A 23,021-nucleotide genomic window follows, 5' to 3' on the forward strand; every position below is an offset into this window, starting at 1 on the left:
TTTCCAAGAGGATTTAAACACTTTTCTTTAGGAAAGAGAGAGAGAGAGAGAGAGAGAGAGAGAGAGAGAGAGAGAGAGAGAGAGAAAGAGAGAGAGAGAGAGAGAGAGACATGCATTTTATATTTCCCACTATTTGGGAAGCCAGGGTGTCTAATAGTGTAGGAAAGCTCCCAATAAAATGTTTCCAAACGCCGGGAGAAAGCTTCGGGGTTTGTCATAATCCCACTTGCCTGTCGGTCTCTAGGAATTAAATCTCTTAGTAACGGCTATGTAGCTGCTTTTGATGGTGAAGGTGAAGCAGTCTTTTAATTATTATTCGAGGGCGCGGTGCTTTTCAGTATGTCAGAGCACTCACTTCAGATGATTGATAGCCTATGTCTTCAGTGCACATCAGCTTAATATGAGCTCCATGTGCTCCGGGCTGGGAGGTTATTTACAAGACAATAGTGCTTGCTCTATTTCACCAGAAACGTGTATTTAGGCTTTGCTAACCTCCCTTTAGTTCAACCTTTACTGAAAATCAGCTCTGTTCCGAATTCAGTTAAGAGTCTCTTGAGATGATTCCAAACTAAGAAAATGACCACGTTAAATTATTTTTAAGTGGTTATGCAAGCCAGGCATAAATAGCACATACCTCGAATCCCAGAACTTGGGAGGCAGAAGCAGGTGGATCCCTCTAAGTTCAAGGCAAGCCCGGTACACACAGGACATTTCAGGACAGCCAGGGCTACCTAGAGAGACCCTATCTCAAAAAAAAAAAAAAAGTTCCGAAAGAACTATTGACTCAATCGGCTTGTATTTTGTAAGCTTTGGCAAGACTGGTGTGCCAGCATGTTATTAACCCTTCAACGTGTTTCAGAGGACCTTGTTTAAGGCCAGTTGCCCCCTTGGGCCTTTCTAGTACTGTTGCATTAACAAGAATGTCACTTTCAAACTGAAGCCGTCTTCGTGACTGATGCAGGGAGCCGGGTGTGACCACAACCTACTTTCCCCACACACCTCGGGATGGAGGTGAATTATTCCTTGGTTCAGAAAGGGAACTAGGAGTCTTAACGACCTGACCATCTTCTCTGGAAACATACAGTATGTCCCATTATCCCAAAGGAACACATTCCTGCTTACTTCTCTGACTTTTGGTAACTCATTGCCTGTAGATGAACGCAGGCAAACTCGTGGGTCCAGCTAAGCTGCCACGTGGTGATTTTTCTCTGTTTAGAATCTCTCAGTACATTTCCTTAACTGCAAAGAGCTGGGTTATACATCCTCCAAGACCCTCCAATGGCTGTGATGGGTTTGCATCACCTTCCTGCTATCATCTGTGATTCTGTTGTTTCAGCTTGCTTGCCCACCCCATGTCCCTGGGCTCCCATTTCTTTCTGTGGGAATTGAGCTCTCCCACCCAACAGCCCATGCATTCTGCCTCACACTGTTCTTTCTTCTCACCATTACAGGAGTTTTAGTTAGAGGTTAAGAGACTCCGTCTGGAAATAAATCTATATATTGGCCCCCATCCATGTATGGTAAAGAGAGCATATATGAAAGCACGTGTTCTGGGAGAGGCTAAAAGGGCAGACCTTCCTACCCTGAATCTCACCAAGGGGACTCTATTGGCAGGAAGTGAACTGGCCCAACTGTCATGTTCCCACTTCTAGAAGACGTGCCTGCCACCAGCCTTACTTTCTAGGTTATTGGATACCCAGCTGAGTGGTCCTTAATTGATCAGCAACTTTTAGATAAAGTTATAAAGCAATTCAGCAAACTCCAAATCCAGCCCCCGTTCCAGTCACGTGTACAGCTTTCCCAGTCCCGTCACTGGGAGCACCAAGTCTTCTCCTCAGCCAGCAGCCCTGGTGGACTCAAAGGGGAAGAGTTTGCAGCCTTGCTCAGGGTGTGGAGACTGTCCAGGCTCACCCTGCAGAAGAGCATTGATGACATCCTGCAGAAGCAGAAGGCTGGTGATAAGGGACAGACTAGGGGCACAACGGGTTGTGGTAGGTCGACCGCCCCACTGCTCCAACAGTGCGGTGCTCACAGGAGACACACGTTCCTGTTTTGGAGAGTGGGACCTCTTATATCTGAGGTGTCAGCGTCAATGGGCACTGCCACATCCCCAGTGGCATGCCCCTCTGTTTAGAGCCTCCCCTCTGAAGCTCCTTACTGGGATTCCAGCTTGCCTTGCCTCCCACAGCCCCTAGATGGCTCTGGAACAGCAAAAGGGGATCGTTCCAATGTTAGGGATTTCAATGTAAAACTTCCTAGCCCAAAGGCAGCTTTCTGTATCTGTCCAGGTAAAAGCCAAAGCTTCTGAGACCAGCACCCTGACTTCCCTGCTTCCTCATCTGGTTGCTTTCCTCTCCTAGTTCCTTGGCCTTCTCCACATAGTGCCCACTAGAATGTAAGCTCTTGGACATCCAGGGTGGAGACAGCTTATTCTGAGACCTTATGAACGCCACGAGGTTCAGATGGGCTGTGTCCTGAGAGCGCTCCCTGCCTTGCTTGCCTCTAACTTGTTACTAGGACAGGACCGAGGACTGCATTACAAGACACAGAAAAGCTGTGTAACTGCTCCAGCCCAGTCCAGCAGGTGGGTTAGGAAGGCCAGGGCCAGTCCTGGAGAAAAGGCTGAAAAGACCTCGGTCACCTGGACTGTTTTTGCCACCAGTGTCCCCGAAGACTGATAATTGATTTTGTTTTAGTTTTAAGTCATATTCCAAATGATCAGTCTTCACATAGGACCCCTACACACACACACACACACACACACACACACACACACATACTTGCGCCTGTGCACATGCACATAAATGCACACATGCACACACACGTGTTTGTACACACGCAACCCCAACCCCCCAATCAGGCCAGGTTCATGGGAAGGTGTGCTGCTAATTTCTGTCAAATTGCAGACGAAAGAAGCAGCAATGGCAGTATTGGGAAGAAACTTACTTAACACGAATTGACTCAGAGTGACTGAAAATGATGTCCTATATTTCACTTCAGACTTGTTCCTGCCTTGGGCACAATCATCCCAGCCCACACTTTGCTCTTATCTCTGGTGGACACATCCCAGCCCACAGCTTGTTCCTGTCTCCAGGGGACCACAACCTGGCCAGCAGGCTTGCTTCGGCCCCAGGCATGCCACAATCAAACCCACAGACTGTCCCTGCTGCTGGAAGACGAGCTGCCCATTGTAGGATGAGCACACTGACTTCTCGTCTCCACCTGAAATATTTTATTGACAGAATGAAACATCACAGACAATGGAGGACTCATGAGGGCACACAGTGCATGAGGCATGGGAGATGATACAAAAGGCGGAGGCCAGGGAGCTTCCATTTCTTTCTTTCTGAGGGAAACAAAAATAGAAATGAGATTGGGCCAGTGAAATGGCTCAGGCCACTAAGCCTAACAGCCTATGATCCCTGAAACCCACCATAGAGAAAAGAGAGACTGGACTCCACAGCTCATCCTCGGATGTGAACGCATACACCAAGTTCTTGGGGTTGGGCAAACCAACACAGGCACAGACAGACAGAGACAGACAGATGTGCATGCACGCGCGTGTGTGCGCACACACACACACACACACACACTTAAATTTTTTTCATTAATTCTTTGAGAATTCTATACAACGTGTTTTGATCGTATTCATCCTCCTCTCAAGCTCCTTCTAGATGTCTCCACCTTCCTAATGACCCGGCTTCATTCCTTCATCCCACCCCTTCTCAACTCCTATTAAAACAAAACCACCAGTATTTAAAAAAAAATATTGGGAAATTTAACAAACGCGGAGTCCTCTGCTGCGTACCAAAGGAAGCCTGGGATTCTGAGCCTAGAAGACTTGCGCCTTGTGACCTCACCACCTTGCCTAGCTTGCTAACATTAACAAAGGAGACACCAGTGTTTACAAATGCATAACTTTAGGAGTACTGACCCCTGTGACGAGAATAGCAATGAAGGAATGTTCTGGAGTTTCCGTCAGTTTCTCTGGAACTGTGAGAACACAATGAGGTCTAGGCTGAGCTCCGAGTCCAGGAACTTGCCTATTACCCACTGGGCCAGCTCTGTGGCTGGTGGGGACAGAAGCCCCGATGGGTAGGGAGCATGTGGATGGCATTAGGCAGAGACATAGGTAGCACAGATAGGGCAGACAGGAAATAAAGCTTCATTGGTCGTGGCAGGGAGAAGAATCTGTATGTATTTAGGGCTCTCAGTTACTGGGATCTTTTGATGGGGACTGTCAAAGCCATCTAAGCCTGGTGAATAAATAGATTCTCAGAAAGTCCCAGTGTGGCCTGCACCAATATAAAGGAGGCAGATGGTATAGGGTACTTCTCAGTGGGCAGGAGAGCTTGGTCCCCGGGTCAGTGGGCAGGAGAGCTTGGTCCCTGGGTCAGTGGGCAGGCGAGCTTGGTCCCCGGGTCTCCTCTGATCACCGGCCTTCTCTTGCAAGCAATGCATAATCACAAGTAAACCTGAGGGTCTGCAAGAGTCACAGCCGGGAAAATGTTTTCTGATTTGCCTTCGAGTCTCAAGAGAATTCCAGTGCCGACTAGCCTGCAGATCTCGCTGTAATTACCTGCACTTCTCTTTCATGGTTTGCAATAGCTCCTTCAGAGACCGCCTCGCCCACGCTCGCCTCTGACTGTAAGGACCACACAGAGGGGACCTCAAAAGCGTCTCGGAGAATCCCGAGGCCATGAGAGCCTAGTCTGTAAAGATAGAACATCTTGGCTTGGTAAACACAGTAGAAAAATGTCCGTGTGTGTGTGTGTGTGTGTGTGTGTGTGTGTGTGTTTGAGCAGGAGAGGTGGGGGGTAGGGTGAGATGGGTAGAGGGGTGACGAGCCTCACAGATACAGGTGTTCCGCCTAAGGAGCCGCTAGAGGGTCTTTTTTGACACATATTACAGGGACATGACTTCAACAAGCTTATGATAGGCCCAGTCCCTGTGCCTACTCGTGATGGACCAAAAGGTTGCTGCAGAGTCACGTGGTACATACACCTTCATCATTACAAAATATAGTTATACTGCTTATTGAGCGAAATATTCTCTCTGCCCCAAGACTGCCTATATGCGAAAACTCTAAAATCCCATTGATTTTTTATTACATTTATTTACATTGTGGCTTCTCTCCTTCCATCTCGTAGATTCTGAGAATTGAACTCATGGGATCAGGCCTGGTAGCAAGTGCCTTTCTTTACTGAGCCACCCCTGCCCACATTATTTTTACAGAGCACTTTTGCCAGGTTGAGGGCTTCCTTCTGGGGTTTTGGGCTTACTTTTGTCATTGTAAAATGTATTTATACCAAAGAGACGAAACAACCTTGGCCCTTTCTTTTTGAAGCACGTGACTTATATTTCCCAGACCTTTCTGAGCTCCCAAGAGGACAGCAATAAAAAGGAACCCACCAAGCAGTGCATCCGTCTTGGAGTAAATATAAAGCAGGCAGTACAGGGGACCCAGTACTGCCAGGGCAGAGGCTGGGTCCAGGGGGATCCTGACATCACCAGGGAGATGGGGCTAGCACCAAATGACATTTGCTTCTCCCTTGAATGACATCAAGGGGTTGTAGGAAAGTAGCAATTAAATAATATTGAGAGTCTGCTATAAAAAGAACATACAGGAATTATGAAAACAACGTTCACTTGCTCTCTCAAGGCCATTTTCCTTCCCATGTATATGTGACAAGTGTGTGGGCATGTGTGTGCACTTGAATGTGTGTGGTCACACAAGTTGTTGTCAAGTGTCTTTGTTGATTACTCTCTTGTGTATTGAGGCAGGACCTGTCAATGACTGGCTTGTTGATTCTGGCTTGCCTCTAGGCAGCTTGCCCAGGACTTATCTTGTCTCTGCCTTCCCCATCCCCCAAAGATTGGAATTACTAGGTGACCACCACACTTATCCATCTTTTACCTGGGTGCTGGGAACTTGAACGCTGGTCCTCACTCCTGGGCAGGAAGCACTGTCCCTTCTAAATCATTTCCTCCAGCTGCTTTGGGCTTTTACCAGGCTGGGAAGAAACAGGCTCTAGAACGTTGGAGACTTGAGTTTAAGTCGGACCTCTTACATTTCTTGATTTATAGCTCACGTGCACCCTAAGCCTCAGCTTCTTTATTTGAGAAATGGGGAGAGTGATTTTTCACCTTCCTGGAGGATTACTATAATTGTAGAAAATTTCAGCTAACATAATGCTTGGCTTATAGCAAAAGGCCCATTATGGTGTTTGTAGCTTCTATTGACACTTAACAAAAACTTGTGTCAGTAAAAGTAACAAGGAAAAAAAAAAGAATGATTTAAAGGGATGTATTAAGATATTTTCCTCAGTGCCATAGAGAAGCAAGTTCATAGGTTAGGCATAGATATCAGCAACATAAAGTTGTCAGTGTTGGCAGCTCTTCCTCACACTTTCCTTCATGCTCAACTTTCCATCACAGAGAGAAAAATAACAAGTCATTTACCAGCCTCATTGGCATCAGTGGGTTATGTAAGGCACAGAGACGGGGACAGGGACTTTACTTGATAATGACTTGGCTCAGCCATGTGTCTTCCCTTTCAGAATGATTTGTGGGGCTGACACAGCTGTATTGTAGCCAGGAAGAAATAAGCCGCTGTGCCTATGGGGTCAGAAAACACTAACCCTATAAAATGCAAAATTTATCCATAACCCACTCTACTATAACTTCTGTAAGCTTCCACTTTAATTTTGTACAGCACATGACCTGGATTAACATTGTTCAACTTGTTGTAGGGACCAGAAACACCAGCACTTCTCTGGCATTGTTTTATTTAGTTCACTCAGAGAATCATGACAAAAACTCAGCATGATAGTACGAAGCCCACCGGCTAAGCTCAGCACACTCACATGTGGGTGGACTGGGGGCTCTCATGACAACAGGGCAGCTTGAAACGCTGCTCTGATGTGCGAGTCCCTCGTGATGTGGTAATGCAAAAATTAGTCATGGTGCTGACCCAACATGCTTTCCTTTAATGTAGTTTATGTTCATAGCAAGATTTTTTTTACCCCTCACAGTGTGTGTGTGTGTGTGTGTGTGTGTGTGTGTGTGTGTGTGTAAAATGTATTTTGGTTATATCTTCCCACATTATACTCTTTTATCCATTATTTTTAGAGACAAGTCTCTCACTGAACCGAGTGCTGACCGATTTGTTTAGGCTGACCGACCAGTGAGCACACTGGGATGACAGATCCATGCTGCCATAGTCAGTTTTCACATGTATGTGGAAATCCAAACTCAGGACCCCCTGCTTGTGTGGCAAGCATTTTACCAGCTAAACCATCTTTTTAGGCCCTAGATGTTTTCTCATTAAAAACATTTTTTTGTTTGTTTGATTTGTTTTGTTTTTTCAAGACAAGGTTTCTCTGTGTAGCCTTGGCTGTCCTAGACTTGCTTTGTAGACCAGGCTGGCCTCGAACTCACAGTGATCTACCTGCCTCTGCTTCCCAAGTGCTGGGATTAAAGGCATGCACCACCACGCCTGGTTTATTTTTGTTTTTTTGTTTTGTTTTGTTTTGTTTTGAGACAGGGTTTCTTTGTGTGACCTTGGCTGTCCTGGAACTCACTCTGTAGGCCAGGCTGGCCTCAAACTTACAAAGATCTGCCTGCCTCTGCCTCTTGAGTGCTGGGATCAAAGGTGTGCACCACCACACCTGGCTTTAAATGTTCTTAAATTAAAATATAATTATGTAATTTATAATTATATAAATTATAAATGTGTAATTCATCTCCTTCCACCAACTCCTTCCACGTGGTCCTTTCTCCCAAATTCATTACTTCTTTTTCTTTAATTATTACTGTTGCATATTAATAAATAAATAAAGTGCAATCTGGTGAGTCTGTTTAGTGTTGTTTATATGTATGTATTTTTATGGATGAACACTTGATATCGGGTAACCAATTAAGGGACTCAACCCTGGGGGAAGACTAATTCTCCCTCTCTCCACAGTCATTAATTGCTTGTAGCTTCTTGTGTAAAGGTAGGGTCCTGTGAGACATCCGCCTCAGCTGGGGGCATCATTGTTCAGGTCTTTTGGCAGATGTGTTATTGAGAGTTCATGGGTGTGGTTTCCCTTTCATGTGCAGAAGACACAGCTTCGCAGCCGAAGTGCTGCTCTTTCAGCTCTGAAGAGCTTTGCACGCCCTCTCCCGTGACACTCTCTGAACCTTAGCTTGTAGGAGCTGTTTTGCTTGCATGTATATTTGTGCAACACATGCATGCCTGGTGCCTGAAAAGGCTGCTGGAGTCCCTGGAACTCAAGGCTTGTTGTAAGCTGCCATGTAGAGGCTGGGAAGCAGACCCAGGGCCTCTGGAAAAGTGGCCAGTGATCTTAACTGCTGAACAATCTTTCCAGCCCTTACTTAACGTCACAGTATCTGAAGTTTCAGTTAGTGTTACTTACATCCTGACTTGTATTTCCAATACAGATGTTAAAGGAGATATTTATGCTCATAAACTGAGTGCACACAAGTATACCAAGAATTTTTATATTGCTTGTTTTATCAATTACGCTTCTAAGCCAGCAGTGCCAGATAATGCAAAGTTTTTTAGTTTTTCATTGCTAAACTGTCTTCTCAGGTTCATACTAGGAGTACTGTGTTAACTGCTTTACCAACTCATGTTTGTAAAAAATAAAGCTGGATTTTGCACTATAAACCCATACCAGTTTATGGCAATGTGACCTCACATGGAAATTTTAGGTTTTGCTAGTAAACACAAACGGAATGCCTTCAAATGCTCCCAAATCTACAATCAGAATGATAATGGCATGGCTTTAAATGGTCTTCACTCTACATTAGGAATGATAGCGGCATGCCTTTAAATGATCCCAAATCTGTAAGATCCGTACCTTACTAGGCCTTCTGTGTGTCACTTTGTTCACTCCCCATGCAAGCTACAAGAAAGGTGCTGTTACCATGGCCATTTTATAGATGAATAAACTTAATCTCAGAAACTTCTAGCAGGGACAAATTTTGAATGTATTGCTCATTCCAACATTCAACCTCTTAGTCAGGATCCCCTGTTAGCTCCATTTATCATCCACGTTTGTCAGCCATACTTTTCTCTGAGGCACGGTGTGAGAATCTTTGTAGCCATAGTTAGCCACTCATGAGTCACTATCAGCTACGTTCTGTACAGCATCCTCTGTAGGATGCAGAGACGGCTTTGGGGCTCAGCTCTGCTTGCCGTCTGTGCTGTCCTTGCTGGTGGGTTACTCCTGTGGCTGGAGAGACAGGATGAGTGCAGGCTTTGGGGGCCGCGTTGTTCCTGGAGCCCTTCATCAGGCTTACTACCACTGTGATGATGACGCACCATGAACAAAGCCCTCGGGGAGGACAGGGTTTATTAGGTTCATACTTCCACATCCCAGTTCATTTCCAAAGGACGTCGGGACAGTGATGCAGTTTCCAATATCACATGCATACCTGTCATCCCCTCTCCTTTGCACCAACACCTTGGGCCCTTTAACACATGGATGGTCATGCAAATATTACAAACTTACAGTCTAAACTCAGGGTGTTCTCTGACTCAATAAGTGTACTATGGGGAAGAATAATACACTTTCCCTTGGTACATATATAACAAAAGGGAGGTTGCTGAGCAAACCGTAAGCTTAGTTGACCATTGTTTTATGTGACATGAGCGTTTCAGATTAAAAACCCAAAGATCCAGGACAGCCCATTCTGTCCTTAGCTTGGGTGAAGCTTGGCTGCTCATTGCTCCAGTACACAGGTGCCCTCAGAAACCAGCCCCACCAGCTCTGGAACTGGAATAACAAGCAGATGTGAGCCACCCAGCGTGGGTGCTGGGAACCAAACTCAGGTCCTCTGCAAGGTCACTGTGGTCTCTTAACCATGGAGCTCTCCTCCAGTTCCACCGTCCTTCTTGTGATAAACAGAACAGGAAACGCTTCCTTATAGTTGAGTTCCAAATAGCAAGAACAGACGGAATAATAAAGGGTTTAGAAATGTGTCTGTTACAAAGTCAATATCTAAATATTTAACAAGATGTTTACCTACACAAAGAGGCTCCACATAAATTGCATGTTCAGTACAAAGCGAAAAGCAAATGAAAGAGAAACCTGGGGGACATTATCACAGTCCACTGACCACAGCTAGCATCACCAAACCCGGGACAAGGCCAGTCAGATGCTTCCTGATACCACATCTGAGGTAGATGTAGCAGTTCTCAGATCCTGCCCAAAAAGCAACCTGAGGGCCTGGAGAGCAATGGCTGCTCTCCCAGAAGACGTGAGTTTGATGCCCAGCACCCACATGGTAGCCAACAACTGCCTGTTACTCCAGTTCCAGGGGATCTGACATCCTCTTCCAGTCTCCAAGCGCACCAGGCATGCAAATGGTGCACAGACATACATGTAGGCAAACACCTTTACACATTAAATAATAAAGTTAAAGCAAAATAAACAAAGCACCCTACAATCTGAATATAGGCACGGATAAAATATCAGACAACCCCAAACCTAGGGACATTTTACAAAATAATTGGTCTTTGCCATCCCCACTTCTTAAATCAAGGTCAGGAAAGACAGAAAAAGAAAAGAATCATTCTAAACTGAAAGAGATTGAAAGACATGTGACGTCTGATCCTGGATCCTATGGATATTCGATCCTGTATCCTAGTGGGCCTGGAGACTCGAGTCATTGTAGAGGACACTGCTGGGATATTCATAGACTTCAATGTGAACTATAATTATAAACCAATAGTAGATAGAATCATGTAAACATACTGAATATTTTATTTTATTACATTATTTAAAGTGTATAAGAATGTTTTTGTGATCCTAGATATGGTAGCAAACAGTGCTTGGGAGGCAGAGGCAGCTCAGAGTTTGACCTAGCATGGTCTACAGAGCTGGTTCCAGGCTAGCCAGGACTACATAGCAAGACCCGGTGTCAAATAAATGAATAAAGAGTGCTTTTGTTGCTATAAAGATGCATGTTTGAAGTATTTAGTATTAAAGAGGTATAAAGTTTCCCTTTTCTTTTCAAATGTTTTCAAAAATAGATTGAGTGTGTATGCTTGTGTGTGTGTGCACATGTATGCATGTGTGTGTGTGCGTGTGCGCGTGTGCACGCGCATTCGTGAACACATAAAGAAACGGAGACAGCAAAGTAGGAGAAAATCAGTACTTGGTAACTCACAGTCTCCTTTCACTGTTCCTATAAATTTTTTGAAAGTTTGACGTCTGAGACAGACAGTAAGAACTTTCTGGAGCACTACGCTCATCTGTTCCTGTGATTTTTCTTTTCTTTGTGCTCCTCCTCAGCTGCCGATATATCTGCCCTTCTGCATCGCTGATGGCCACCACTGCGTGCTGCCCAAGCCTCAGGCTGGCATGACTACCTGCTTGATTCAGCCAGATGTTTCCTGTGGCTGAGCCACATTGCGTTTACTCTAGGGACTAATGACATGTCTTCACCAAAAATGCCCTTTTCGTCACTCAGCCTAGCATGCTTGGCTCTTCCTTGACGCTGAGCTGTTAGCTTGATGCTCACCTTCACATCAGACCATCTCTGGACCACTCCCTGCCCCTCCCCCATCCAACTCCCTTGTCCTCCTATGCAGAGTACTTACCACCGGTCTAATTTCTGCCCCGTTTTTATATCTTATGCGCCTGCTTTAGTGCAAGCCCATGATAGTGTGTAGCTTGTCAGACACAGCTACAGCTTCTCCTTCTGGACAATCACAGGCCCCTAGACCACACCTAAGCACATTTGCTGAATGAAATGATTGTCATGTGCTTTGATGATGCTGAAATTCTTTCCATTTTGAAACCAATCTCTGGTGTTGGAGAGCCTTCCTCTCACTAGTCACGTTGCTCAGTCCTGGATGACTGCAAGGGTCTTGGTTCTGGAGAGCATCCTGGTTGTATTAAGAACAATAGATACTTTGTTTTTGTTCCTTTTCTGGGAAGCCAAAACTCATTAAGGTTCTTTCCCACTTGGACCCGTGGGGAGCAAGGCAATTATTAAGAAGACGGCAGGCATTGTATGGTGTTGCACTTCCCAGAATGAGGCTTGTGTCTCCTAAGTGGCAAGGAGGCAATAAGCAGCCATAATTTTTTACCCTCGGTGTTTTGAAGGCAGTGTTGAAATGGCCTCCTGTGGCAATTCCTTGGAGCCACACAGCAGCAATGGTTGCTGTAAGCGAGGGACCAGAGGGAAGTTTGATCTTGCTGTCTGTCCCCTGCCAAGTCCAAGTGTGGTTTCCGCCATCCGTCATCTCTGTGGCAGTTGTGTTACTTTGCATTTAGGAGTGGTTCTTTCAACTCTGTGAATGAAGTATGGGGCCCCCAGGACCAGAAAATCTGGTGCCCCACCTCCACGGCCCCTAACCTCTTTCCATGGTTCCCTGTGTTGGTGCCATTCGTGAGCACTGGAGAAACCCTGGACTTTGTTCCGCAAAAGAGACTCTTGCACTGACGCATGCATGACGCAGACACCTATGGCCACTGCATGTGCTCCAGGAGGCCTGTCAGCAAAACACCCTTTAAAAATCATTCCCAAATGTTCAGGAATGTTGCCTCTTCCTGTTAACCCACACGAAGGGGGATAGCTTCTCCTGAGAGAGCTGAAGAATGCGAGCTGATGTAAACATGAGTCTGTCCCAGAGCCCCTGAGTCCTAAGAGGTTGGTCCTGTTGGCTACAGCTTGTGGGGTCCCGTTACCTCCCCCCCCCCACAACACAATAAGGGATGCAACTCAGAGGCACATCTGGGCAGAAGGAGCAGTCATACCCACTGACACAGTGGTCCGAGGGAAGGGAGGACCCAGGCATGAAGAAGAGCACTGGGATGCATGCACACTCAGCTCAGTGCCATGGCGGCAGACTGAGGGGGTCCAGGAGAAAAGATGCTTGTGTTCTGTTTATTTCGGAGCCCAGTCCCATCTGTGCTACATTGACATCCGCAGCTTCTGCTGTGCGGTGGCAGCATGACCAGCAGCTTCCTGCCACCACATCCATCAGCAACAACTGTGGAGTTAACAAGCCCACTCTGAAGTCCTGGGTAGAAGGGGGCTGCTGAGGTCTTGCAGCATGATGGTGACTTGCTTGTTATAATTATCACCTAGGTGATCTTGAGAAACTTCATCGCTATCCTAAGCCCAAGCTTATATACATCTAGAAAAGCAGAAGTAATAATTATAGCCCCCTACAGCCAGTGCGCACGTGTTAATACATTTTTAGAGCATGCCTAGCAATGGTAAGACTTGGATAATGCAGTGAACGCATAAGGTACCATTTGATAACTAAACACCGAAATAATTTCAACTGCTTCAGTAAAAAGCCAGCTCTCTTGTGGCCTGGGAAGCTCCTTGTCAGAGGTTCTCAACCTTCCTGATGCAGGCCCTTTAATACAGTTCCTCATGTTGTGGTGAGCCCCGACCATAAAATTATTTCCATTGCTGCCTCATAGTTGTAATTTTGCTACTATTATGAATTGTGATCTAAATATCTGTGATATGAATACAATATAAATATCTGTTTTCCAATGGTCTTAGGTGACCCCTACGAAAGGGGTTGCACCCCACAACTGCTCTATGCAATTTGATTCCTCCCTACCTAGCTCTAATTCTTCACCCCTCATCATGCTTTCTTTCCTACCTTGATTGAACCTGGCTAGACATATTCCTCAGCCTAAAATACACTGGCTTTTAGGTCCTTTCCATTGATTAGAAGAGAGCTGTAAACAGCCCCACGTGTTATATTCAGCCAGCCAGCAAGGAGCGGTGTGATGCACATAACGAAGCTTTAATTCCTAAAGAACATGCTCATGAAAAGAAATACACACACTTAGAATAATTCACTGCAGAGATCAGATGCAGTGAGTGGGAAATAGAGTTCGTAAAATTAGAATAGTGCTTAGGATCCTCTGGGTTTAAAGAAGACTACATTTAGATGCTATCCGGTTGGTTTTGCCAACTTGACACAAACCCAGACATAGCTAGAAAGAGAAAAATCTTAATTGAGAAAATGCTTCCAGAAGACTGGCCTATAGGCAAGTTTGTTGGGCATTTATTTTTTGTAGTTAATGCTTGATGTGAGAGGGTCCAGCCCACTGTTGGTGTACCCAGCCCTCAGCAGGTGGTGCTGAGTGGTATAAGAAAGAAGGCTGAGCAAAGCCAGTATGCAGTGCCCCCTCCCGCCCACCCCCACCTCCCGCCCCGTTGCTTTAGCTCAAGTTTTTGTCTTTAGGTCCTGTCTCAAATTTCTGCCTTGACTTTCCTCCGTGATGATCGACACCTGTAAGCTGAAATAAGTCATTCCCTCCTCAAATTGTTTTTGGTTATGCTGTTTTATTACAGAAGAGTCCTGGTTTGCCAGATAGAAGCCGGAGTTAGAGAGGCTGGCCTTGCCCGAAACAGGTGGTGAAGGTGAGCCTTGAAGCTGGACGGAGCCGAGAGCTCTTCGCTTAACTACTCCCATGCTTAATTTTGCCCAGCTTCCGAAGCCCGTCAGCAAGCAGAATAACCTATGCTGAAGCAGAGGGAAGTGTTTTGTTGACTTAGACATTTCAAGGAAGATCAAATGTATCTTTCCAGAATGCAATTAGAATTTACAAGCTTCCTCACCTGGAGTCCCACACTGTTCAGAATGATGCTAGTAGTGACAGCAACAGATTGAGGTCATGTAAGAGTTTTATTAATTATATGGAGATATTAAGAACCACTTATTATTACCATGCTTACCTTCAAGCTTAAGAAAGTCCAAGCCAGCCATATATTGGTTAAATCTAAACCCCAATAACAGTCTACAGACAGACCACTATATACCATACCATATATATATATGAAACTGTCCACCAGACTGACCACTGTTCTTCATTTAGAAATAATGAGTAACAGTCCACCAGATTAACCAACCACTCTTCTCCATTTATCTGCTGTGAGTAACAACCCATCAGATAGACTACTGTTCTCCACAGGCAGTGAAAAATAGCCTTATTAGGTAGATCACTGTCATACACACTAAGTAATGTCCTTCAATTCTGCACATTGTTGTGGATTAATAGCCTGCTTGGCAGATCATTGTCCTACACACACACACACACATACACACACACACACACACACACACACGCACGCACACAGTAACAGCCAATTAGGCATTGTCTTTCACTCCTTTATATATACACTGAATAACAGTCCACCAGGCAGAAAGCTGCTACACCCCCCACATAGAGTAACTGTCCACCAAACGAACCTTGTTCCTGTCACCCCTAGTGAGGCTGGTCACCCTAAAATTGACTGAAAAGAAGGAAACTTTGGACACATGCAACCACATAGAGATTTCCCTGCTATTACTTTGGCAAAGGGATATTCAAAAGATGAAATGGAGTGTCCCCTTCCACATCCCTAGAACCAGCTGTTCCTACGCACAAGGGACTAGGTGCTTTACACAGGTGACTATAGACAAGAGAGGCCACTATTGTTTTTTAAGAGTAAAGGCTTGCAAAGGCTTCTGTAAGAAGAAACCAGATGGGCTAGAGAGATGGCTCAGCTGTTAAGAGCACCCAATGCCCTTTCAGGGGACCTGAGTTCAGTTCACAGAAGCCACATGGGCTGTTCATAGTGAGAAGACAGTCTGCTGGCCTTTACCAACATGCATCAGGAAGTAAATCAGGAAGAAGGAAGAGGCGGAGGGAAAGGAGGAGGAGGAAGAAGACAAGAACAGAGGAGGAGGGCAAGAAGTAGGAGGAGGAAACAATAGCAGTTGTTTCAGGGAGGTGGGAGACTGGTGGTTTCTCTATCATCTGAAGTTAATATATGTGATATAAATTATGACCTACACAAACCCAAGTAAACTCACTAAAACTTTTTCTTAAGTTACTTGGCTCCCACCTCTGCCCACACATGAGTCTTTTCACTTGCATTTGCTTTCTTTATCACACACACACACTGATGAAAAATTAACATGGCCACTAATATTCAAAAAGTTTTTTTAAATGTTCATTTATTTTCCCCTGAGAATTGTGAACCTGTAAGAAAGCTAATATAATAAAAGTGTACCTTGAGGTCAATATTAAACTAGATCAATTCACTAGTGGGTATTTCTTTCCAGAAAATTAAGTGAATACTTTTAAAAACATGTAGAAATATCCCCCTAGCCCCTGCTTTCCTTTCTCTTTTGTGTTTAATTGTCCCAAAGTACTTTTTTATGAAGTGAAGACTTAATTTGCATCCTTCTCTCTTGCCCAGCAATAACTGGCTCACTAGAGGAGGCAGTTTTGGTACTGCCTCTTAGGACTCTGCCATTTTTTTTTCTGAGTTCCATCTTCCAAGGGTCCACTGAATGTCTCGCGTTTGTTGTGGTTATATACAGCTGTAGGAATTTGTGTTCAAATTGTTTAATTCTGCCATCTTGAATGAACTATGCTATTGTCATTTGGTTTCTACACTGTGGATCATGACAAAAAGCCTTAGGGCTTATTGTCTACCAAGAAGGGAAATCAGCGTAGAACTCAAAGCAAGAACTCAAGCGGAGACCTTGGAGAGGTGTTGCTTACTGGCTTGCTCCCCATGGCCTGCTCAGCCTGCTTCCTTATACAATCAAGGATCACCTACCCAAGGGTGCCACTGACCACCGTGGGCTGAGTCCTCCCACACTAGTCATTAATCAAGAAAATGCCCCAAAGTCTTGCCCACAGGCCATCTGATGGTTGAGGTTTTTCTTCCTAGATAATTCTAGCTTGTGTCAACTTGACAACTAGCCAGGACACGTGCTACACACTAAACGCTTTCAAATGGCTGTTTAGCTGTAATTTAACACTAAAACATGAACTATAAGATGAAGCTAAGTAAATTTTATGGGGGAGAAAACACACTTACTCATAGCAGTTAGTTCTTATTCCTCATTTTTTCTCGTCCTCTTGCCTTCTCTGTCCACACAGTCTGGATCTTAGTTCTGAATGGCTGAAGAAACAGACTTAAGTGTTGTTTTAGTAACTAATGAGCCATACAATGCAATTATAGCATTTACCAGTAACCCCCCACCCCTGTGTGGGGATCAATCATAGCTCTTCTGTGTGCAAACCAGCAGCAGATGTGATATTTCCCATGAGCCTCTGGTTAACATGACACCAAGGGACCAAAGAGAAAAAGCTTAAGACTTAAAACGTAACTGCTTCCAGCACTGACTTCATCCTGGTCTAGCAGTAAGGAAAGGACAGGAATCACGCAGGAAGATGTTTCTATTGAGATTGAACCAAGTTTTCCACTTGCTTTTAGGCCCTCCCAGTGTCATGCAGTATCTCAAAGCATTCTGCAGTGTTATTTCCTCCAAAATTCCAATTTTTATTTTATTAATCTATTTATTCACTTTACATCCCTGTCATAGGCCCCTCCCTCTTTTCCTCCCAGTCCCTCCCTCTTCCTCTTCCTCTTCCTGTATTCCTCAGAAAAGGGGACCCCCCCCACCCTAGCTCATCAAGTCCCATCAAGACTAAGCATGTCTTCTTCCCCTGTGGCCTGGCGAGGCAGTCCTGCCAGAGGGAAGTGATCAAAAAAGCAAGCACAGAGTCCATGACAGAGACAGCCCCTGCTCCCCTTTCTAGAGGACCCACATGAAGCCTGGGCTGCCCATGGGCTACACCTACGTAGAGGACCTAGATCCAGCGTGTGTATGGTCCATGCTTAGTGCTTCAGTCTTCACAAGCCCCGCTGGGGCCTGGTGAGTTGATTCTATTGGTCTTCCTGTGGAGCTCCTGTCACCCCCAGGTTCTTTTCTCCTTCCCCACACTTTCCCGAAAGACTCCCGATACTTCACCTAATATTAGGCTGTGTATCTCAGCATCTGTTTCAAACAGCTGCTGGGTGGAGCCTCTCAGAGGACACCTCTGCTAGGCTCCCACCTGCAAACATGGCAGAGTATCATTAACAGTGTCAAAAGTAGGCTCTCTTCCATGAGGTGGGTTTTGGGCTGGGCCAGGCACTGGTTGCTCATTCCCTCAATCTCTGTTCTGTCTGATCTATCTTTATCCCTGCACGTCTTACAGGCAGGGCAGATTTTGGGTTGAAGGTTTTATGGGTGGGTTGGTATTCTCTTCCCGCTACTAGGACAGTTGTCTAATGTTCTTAAAGGTGATGCCTTGAGAAGTTTCATCTTTTCAAATAAAGCCAGGCTCAAAGGCCCATGAGTACCCAATGCTATGCTTGGAAATAGTTGATCACATTTATTTGATAATAGAAACTTTCTCCTCCTCCTCCTCCTCCACCACCACTTTCTCCTCCTCCTCTTCTTCTTCCTCCTCCTCCTCCTTTTTCCCTCCCTATCTGCTTTTTTTTTTTTTTCAGGGCAAGATGTCATGTAGCTCAGTCTGCTTTTTTTTTTTTAACTTTTTAATTTTATTTTATTAATTTATTCTTATTACATCTCAATGTGTCTATATCCAGATAGGTAGGCAGCAGGAAGAGAAGGCCACACTGGACCTGGCTTGAGCATCTGAGACCTCAAAGCCTGCCCTCCTGTCACACTCCCTCCAATGAGGCCACACCTTCCAATAGTGTCAGTCCCTTTGAGCCTATGGGGCCATTTTTCTTCAAACCGGTGGGTGTGGGGGGCAAGGCAGGCTGCCACAGGTGGTCTGCTGTAGAGCTGAGCATGAGACTGGGGAATTAGAACTGGTAGAACAGAGGGAGAGGTGAAGATCTGCAGAGCCTACCTGATTTATGTGGCAGGCAGCGTAGCCTGTGGGTTAGCATGGCGCACCCGCTGGAGTTGCTGGCTGGGGTAAAGCAATGAATGGGAGAAGTGCGTTAAGAGGGCATGGTCTGTGGGATCCACATGAGGTTGGGGGTGGGGACTGCAGCTGGGATTATGTTGCCAGAAGAGCTAAGGATGAGACTGCAGGACTGGATTTAGAGGGGAGGTAGGAGTGGTGAAGGTCTTCAGTCGGCTTACCCGTTTGCCTGGCCTGCTCAGTGTTCCCAGGGAACGTTTGCTGGTGTGAGGCTGGGATACTGGGATACATTGGGGGAGGGAAAGTTGGAGGAGAAGAGCCTGAAATCGGTTGGGGATGGTGTCAATGAGGAAAGAAAGACAGCAGCAAGTGTTCTACTACAGAGCTGAGGATGAGACTGGGGTGAGGGTGAGGTGCAGACAAGCCTGGAGGAGCAGGAGGAAAGTGAGGAGCAGCGGTGAGCCTGGTACACTGCGTTTAACAGCAGGAAAAGTTCCATTATAAAGAGTCGGTCCTGCCTGAGAACGCCTGCCGAGTAAACACTTAGACCTGTTTATAACTTTTGCCTGTTGTACAGAATTCCAGTGTGCCCTCTAGACTGATGATCAAGCAAGCAACCACTTGGAATGAATTTTGAGGTTTTTCCCCCCAGCAAGCTCCCGGAAGTGAACACAAGCTGATGATTTCGCTAAGTGGAAGACGACCCTCCTAGCTCACACAGAGAGGGCTGAGCTGTGATGTTTCTTCACGCCTGTACTGTTTAACTGGTATTGTTCCAGGCAATCGCTCTCTGGTGGCGTGATGCTAATCGTGACTGTATCGAGATGACAGAATGAGAAGTTGAGGGCGTTTCTGTGACTGTGCACCTGGACCCTACTGCTGCCAAGCCAAGTTGACATTTCCATGTTAAAGACTGATGTCTTTTTTTTTTTTTTTTTGAGACAGAGTTTCTCTGTGTAGCCTTGGCTGTCCTAGACTCACTTTGTAGAGCAGGCTAGCCTCAAACTCACAGCAATCCACCTGCCTCTGCCTCCCAAGTGCTGGGATTAAAGGCGTGCGCCACCATACCTGGCCCCTTTTTACTATTTTTATAAAAGAATTTTTCATTACTCAGTATAATTTTGATAGAAGACATCTAGTTCTAAGCTAATGAAATAATTTACCTTAGATTTTCCCAAAACATTTACTCCATCTGGGAGACATCTTATAGCTAAGTTAAATCCACACTCTTAGAGCCAAACCCGTTTTTTTCCTACTAAGAAAAACTGAAAAAAAAAATTGAACTGGGTTTAATCAATTGAATTACTGCGTTTCTATTGTTATTAAAACGTCAACATAAAGTAAATTAAATGATCTTAAAGATCGAGTACCACACTCAGATGCCTGACAAACTTTAAACAGCTTTAACTCCATCTTCTGTAGAGACAGAAGTGGTTCAGCCTATTCTTCTATCCAAGCTCTAATAATAATGCTGATGTCTTACACTCTACAAGCCAATGTTTCTTGATTAAGTGAGAATATAAAGTGTCCTACAGTACAACTAGCTGAGGTTAAGATGTTAATTATATGTTATTCATATTTTGTTTGCACTTTCTAAGGATAATGGGCAGTATCACAGTGACTTTTAATGTTTTGTTTGCTTTTCTGACTGCTGAAAATAATAAAATATGTGGTGATGTCTGCAAGGCTATACAATTCTGATTTCTAATAGACCTCACCTTTGTTTCTATCACTGTTATTAATAAATAATATTTGGCACATGAGAGAAAGACAATAATGTTGAAAATAAATATAAAGGGATATTCTGTTGTCTGATTTCTTCCTCAGACTAAAATCCAGAATAGTGCCATGATAATAGAGCAGATCAAATTAGTGCCCACAAATAAAACTATAATAATTTATATACTATTATTAATCTTTCCTAAGAATTGAAGCTGCACATTTCACATTGATGTTATGGATGTAAGACTAAGCTGGCCAGAGGAAAAAAACTAAAATTAAAACATAATAGATTTTTAAAAATACTCTAATTTTAAAGTAAATAGTTCACAGAGTGCAAATAACAGTAGATGTAGGGGAAACATATAGTCAGTGAAGATTTTAAAATATAAATTTTAGAGAAAAATTAATTAAATTAAAAATGTGAATTCTGATTGTTTGTAATCTCCATTTTCCTCATCTGTTAACTTTGCTTCATTGAGGCAACTATATTCTTGAATATTTTATTTTTTGTTATGTTTCTTTTTTAAACATATACATTTATATTATTACACATGGGTAAAATAAACTACATACAGCAGGAAGAAGCACGAGACAATCAGGAATTATATAAATGTTACATTTATAGTGATTTGACTATTTGTGTTTGGCAAACTTGAAGTAAACATCTTTCCTAACTTGTTGGGTCTAAATTTCTGAGTGGAGATTAATATCTATCATATCTCATCTCTATGAACTTAAAACATCTCTCTTGATCTAAAAATGTCTTAAGCCCTAACCTACTAAGCTTAATTGAAAGACTAAACTATCTGGTCTTCAAACCCATCAGAGACTTGAGAAAGGGATAAAACTTAAATACATGAATGAACCTGGAGTGCAGGTTAGCAGCTTCCAAAATAAAAAAAGGACTGAGACAGTTTACTGCCTGGACAGTCACCCAACACTCTCTATAACGTTGGAGCAGATTATTTTAAGTAGAATACTCCTATCACATGTCACATGTAGATGTTATGTTACATACAGAAGATTTTTTTTAAAGCAAGCCAGATCATGATGGCTAATCAATTACTGTGATTCAGGAGTCCCCTGGCTAGTCCTTTGTCTCTCCTGAAGCCCTGCTTTTCTACCCACCTAGCCTCATCTTTATCAGATCCTCGGATTACATTTCCTAGCAACATGGGACATGAGATGGTATTTGCCACATGCATGAAATGTGATGCTTGGCCCACAGGGGAGCTCTAGGGGCAGGTCCCCAGGGGGTGGGGTGGGGTGGGGAGGGTGGGGGGGCAGGGATGGGAGTGAGGGTGGGGGTGGGGGCGGGAGGGGACCTGCACCTGTGCTGCAGAAGATCAGCAAGCCGCACCTCTGCCGCCAAAGCTGCAGAGAATGAGTGCAGCAAGCTAGAACGCTGCAGGTCTAAAGTCAGAAGTGTATCTCAAACTGTAGCTTAGCCTTTAAAAAATGATAGCCAGTCTGTTGCATGCAGCTTCTTCAACACTGTGTGACCAAAATGCAGAAAGAATGTAATGGAATTAGTTAAAGGACACTTACCAGAACCCTCACGAAGCTTACCTTTACTCTCTGACGTCTTCCCCACAACCTCCTGTAACATCTGATGATGGTCCCTGCTTTGTCATTAACTCTTTTATTACAAACTCCACCCTCTTGTCAACACATCCAACTCAAAACAATTTCAAAACTCTTCCCGGACCTCTTGACACACCTTACATCATTCTGTTAATAACCATCTCAAGTCTCGCCATAGGCCTTCCTCTAGTTGATCTATTAATTCACCATGTAGCATGCCACAGAGACTCACGAGGATGCCATCCTCTTTTTTTTTTAAATAATATTTTTATTTTTTACATATACATTTATATCATTACACATATATAACATAAACTATATAGAGCAAGAACCATGAAACAATCAGGAATTATATAAATGTTACACTCATAGTGTTTTGGCTATTTGTATTTGGCAGCCTTGAAGAAAATATCTTTCCTATGTTGATGAGTCTAAAATTCTGAATGTAAATCAGTATCTATCATATCTCATCTCTATCAACTTAAAACATGTATCTAGACCTGAAAACATCTTAACCCCTAAACAACTAAGCTTAATTGTGAAACTAAACTATCTGGTCTTCAACCCCATCAGGGACTTGAGAAGGAATAAAATTAGCTACCTGAGTAAACAGGAAGTGCAGGTTAGCGTCTTGCAAATCGTCGAGTATGGATACTAGCTTCTGACCCAGGTGCCCCAGGATTTGGAGGCCTCCTGACCCCACTGCATCGAATTTTCAGCAGGAAGAAGCCAGACATCAAAATATAATGCCAGTATCCAAAGTAAGCGTCCCCCTCTGGCTCATCTCCCATAAAGTCACCCCTCACTTGTTTTTATAGAACACAAGGGGCTGGACATGTTAGAACCTAAACCAGACCTGTTAAGGTCCTACCCACCCATATCTACATTTCTACCCCCACCCCCACCCACCCCGTTGCAGTTAATTATAAGTATGCCTTATAAATATTTATTATTAGGCTAGTTATGATTACATTGGTATTTTCTAACCCACTATCAATC

The 23,021-nt window shown here is 44.3% G+C and overlaps 1 pseudogene across 1 annotated transcript in view; it reads right to left on the reverse strand.

Moving 5' to 3' along the window:
• Positions 1-1,834: 1,834 nt before the first annotated feature.
• LOC311606780 (ATP-dependent RNA helicase DDX18-like) overlaps positions 1,835-23,021 on the reverse strand; it is a 35,293-nt pseudogene continuing 14,106 nt past the window's right edge. Inside the window, exons 3-4 of the transcript in view lie at positions 4,580-4,645; positions 1,835-2,047 (exon numbers count right to left, since the gene is read on the reverse strand). The product of the transcript in view is annotated as an ATP-dependent RNA helicase DDX18-like (transcript). The remainder of the gene's footprint in view (positions 2,048-4,579; positions 4,646-23,021) is intronic.

This window comes from Acomys minous, assembly GCF_964271855.1.
Source record: "Acomys minous genome assembly, chromosome: 1".
Lineage (NCBI taxonomy): Eukaryota > Metazoa > Chordata > Mammalia > Rodentia > Muridae > Acomys > Acomys minous.